This window comes from Alligator sinensis, unplaced genomic scaffold (genome assembly GCF_000455745.1).
Source record: "Alligator sinensis unplaced genomic scaffold, ASM45574v1 scaffold1956_1, whole genome shotgun sequence".
NCBI classification, from domain to species: Eukaryota; Metazoa; Chordata; order Crocodylia; family Alligatoridae; genus Alligator; species Alligator sinensis.
This window is the reverse complement of record NW_005843992.1, coordinates 2,975-6,675: the sequence shown is the minus strand read 5'-3', so window position 1 is coordinate 6,675 and position 3,701 is coordinate 2,975. Positions and strand designations below refer to the sequence as shown.

The window sequence follows — 3,701 nt, the reverse complement described above, 5'->3', positions numbered from 1 at the left end:
GCTGACTCCTTTGGCCAACCCTCTTATTTACAGCCTGAGAAACAAGGAAGTCAAGGAGGCTGTAAGAAAAGTTGTCTGTCTTTATAGATCTGAAAAAAGTTTAAATATTCTCAGACTTCATTAGCAGGTTAAAGCAAAATGGAAATAACAGAAATCTGAGCTGTAGAAAATGAATGGGTCCTGGCCTAGGTGTTTTGGGGAATTCTAGAAGAAAGAGAAGCTTTAGAGCAATTCAATATATTTCACACCCTGTTCTAATGAACAGATTGTCCTGACACCACAGTGTTCATTTTAAAATTGTTCCCACTAAGAATACTGAATGGGTTTTGACAAATGAACTCTTGTGCTTCAAGCCAGTGTACACCCATTTTCTTCAACTGGAGGCTTCCTACGCTTAGGCCCAGGTTGTACACAGTGAGCATGTGCATGGGCTGTTCTTGATGAGAGGCTGAGGTTGAAAAACCTAACCCCTTTTACTTATTGTTCAGATGCTTGTATGCTAACCCTCAAACAGTTGGTTTTTTTTCCAGGACAATTTTGGAACACACTTGAACAGAGTTTAAAGTACCTTACTCCATCTCTATCTCACTGACAAATCCTTTGAGTGTAAATATGTGTTTCACTTACTTCACAGATGAACCTGTGTCAATTCACACTATGCCCTGGTGAATGAATGCCAGAATTAGCAGAAGGGAGACTTTGGGTATAAACAGTGACAACTGAAACTGCTAACTGATGTCACTGCTGTTCCATGGATAACATGCTAGCCTTATATAGCTGAACCGTGTCTTCCCTACTCGAACATGGGAATTATACTGCTGAACAAAAAATGGAATGTAGGAAGCTGAATTATGTTATGTACCATTGAGGTCCTCACAAGAAAAGTGGTAATGATGGAAATGCCTAACTGGGCATTAGGAAGAGGTCATTGGCAGGCATGGTGATTCTCCTCTGTGTTATCTGCTTGCTTTTTGTAGCCTTGACTAATAAATTTGTAGTTAGATCTTAACTCACCTCTAGGGCCGTGTCCAGACAAGTGTGGACATGCGGTGTGTGGTGCCATAGACACATCTGCAGCACCACATGTTGTACATGCAGTTGTTCTCCATGCTGCAAGGGAGCAGCAGAGGACCCCTGGATATCCAAGGGCCAAAAAAACCATGGAAAAAAAAAGCTGAGCAGCACACAGGGGCAGCATGTACCACTCAAAAGTAGAGGTGGGCCTCCCAGAGTCCGGGGCCTCCCAGCCATGCTTCACATGCTAGAATTGCCATGGCTGCAGCCCTGGGAGGCCCCCAGGGCCCCAGGTAAGGCTTCTGGGACCAGCCCAGTGCCAGCCCCAGCCTCCCCTACCCTATCCAAGTTAACTTACTGTCTGCCAAAGCATGCATGGCACGGGCATTCCCCAGAGACAACTAGTAGTGGCACAAGGCGCACCCGCATTAGTTGTTCCCAGGGAAAACAAATGTCCACACCACATGTGGACATGGCCTAGGTGTGTTGCTCTCAAATCCTATCAGACTTTTCATATCTAACTAATTTAGGGGCCTTCAAAAGTCCCAGCTTTCAGGGGGAGTCCCAACAACTTGTGATTAGAAAGCAAGGACAGTTTTGTGTTCAGGCAGGACTGGGATAGAGTACTTGTATTTACAGAACAAAAAATGGAATGTAGGAAGCTGAATTATCTTATGTACCACTGAGGTCCTCACAAGAAAAGTGGTAATGTTGGAAATGCCTAACTGGACATTAGGAAGAAGTCATTGGCAGGCATGGTGAATCTCCTCTGTGTTATCTGCTTGCTTTTTGTAGCCTTGACTAATAAATTTGTAGTTAGACCTTAACTAACCTCTAGGGCCGTGTCCAGACAAGTGCAGACATGCGGTGTGTGGCGCCATAGACACATCTGCAGCACCACATGTTGTACATGCAGTTGTTCTCCATGCTGCAAGGGAGCAGCAGAGGACCCCTGGATATCCAAGGGCCAAAAAACCCATGGAAAAAAAAGCTGAGCAGCACGCATAGGGGCAGCATGTACCACTCCAAAGTAGAGGTGGACCTCCCAGAGTCATGCTGTGGCTGCCAGCCACGAGAATTGCCCTGGCTGCAGCCCTGGGAGGCCCCCAGGGCCCCAGGTAAGGCTTCTGGGACCAGCCCAGTGCCAGCCCCAGCCTCCCCTACCCTATCCAAGTTAACTTACTGTCTGCCAAAGCATGCATGGCATGGACATTCCCCAGAGACAACTAGTAGTGGCACAAGGCGCACCAGCATTAGTTGTTCCCAGGGAAAACAAATGTCCACACCACATGTGGACATGGCCTAGGTGTGTTGCTCTCAAATCCTATCAGACTTTTCATGTCTAACTAATTTAGGGGCCTTCAAAAGTCCCAGCTTTCAGGGGGAGTCCCAACAACTTGTGATTAGAAAGCAAGGACAGTTTGGTGTTCAGTCAGGACTGGGATAGAGTACTTGTATTTACATGTACCATCCTGCTGTGGAGTAAATTAGTTTACTCCAGCCTAATAGGGGCACATGTAGACCTTAAAATATTTACTGCATGGCTATTTTCATCTACTGCAGAGTAAATATCCCATGTAGACATGTCCAGTGAGCCTGTGCATGGGCAGTTATCAAGGAGGGGCTGATTTTGTAAAATCCTAACCTCTTTTACTCATTGTTTGCATGCTTATATCCTAACCCTCAAACAGTTTAGCTCATCCAGGTGAATGTCCAGAACAGACTTGAACAGAGTCTACAAAAACTTTACTCCATCTCTATCTCACTGACAAATATTTTCATTGTAAATATGTGTTTCCCTTCACAGATGAACCTGCGTTGCTTTACACTGTGCTCTGGTGAACAAATGACAGAATTATGAGAACAGAGGATTTAGGTACAAACAGTGAAAATCAGGAACTTGTAAATGATGTAATTGCTGTTCATTCAATAACATATTAGTCTTATATTTTGTTGTGGCTAAACCCTGTCTTCCCTGCTTGAACATGGGAATTAAACTGCTAAACAAATAGGGGAATTTAGGAATCTGAATGATCTGATGTTGTGTTGAGATCCCCATAAGAAACATGGTAATGATGGGACTGCCTAACTATCCATTAAAAATTGGGACGAGGTCATTAGCAGCCATGGTGATTATCCTCTGTGTTATTTGCTTTCTTTTTGTAGCCTTGACTAATAAATTTGTACTTAGATCTTAACCCACCTTTAAGAGTATTTCTCTCAAGTTCTATTGGACTTTTCATGTTTAACAAATGTAAAGGCCTTTAGAAGTCCCAGCTTTCAGGAAGAGTCCCAACATGGCATGATTAGAAAACAAGGACTGGGATTTATCATAAAATCATTGGAGTGACATTCTGGTGCTTCCTAGTTCTCTGTAGGTGTGTCTACATGTTGCCCTATGTCACTGTAGCAATGTGCTTCATCGGTCTCCGATGTGCTATGGTGACGTAACACTCATGTGGGTCTACACATGAGTGCCAACTACTTTTCACCTAATGCAGGAGGTATACAGTCCACCTAGGAGGAATGCCCTACTGGACTTGATGCTGGCTACGGGGGATGACCTGGTAGGGGAGCTGCAGATTTGTGGTCACCTTGGAGACAGTGACCACCAATCAATAGAATTCACAATACAGCATAGAGTGGGTAAGGTAAGTAGTAGGGTGGAAGTGCTTGACTTTAGGAAG

At 44.4% G+C, this 3,701-nt stretch overlaps 1 pseudogene; it reads left to right on the top strand.

The window, feature by feature from the left end:
- The window catches only part of LOC112549012, a 985-nt pseudogene extending 861 nt beyond the window's left edge, over positions 1-124 (top strand).
- The last annotated feature ends 3,577 nt before the right edge of the window (positions 125-3,701 follow it).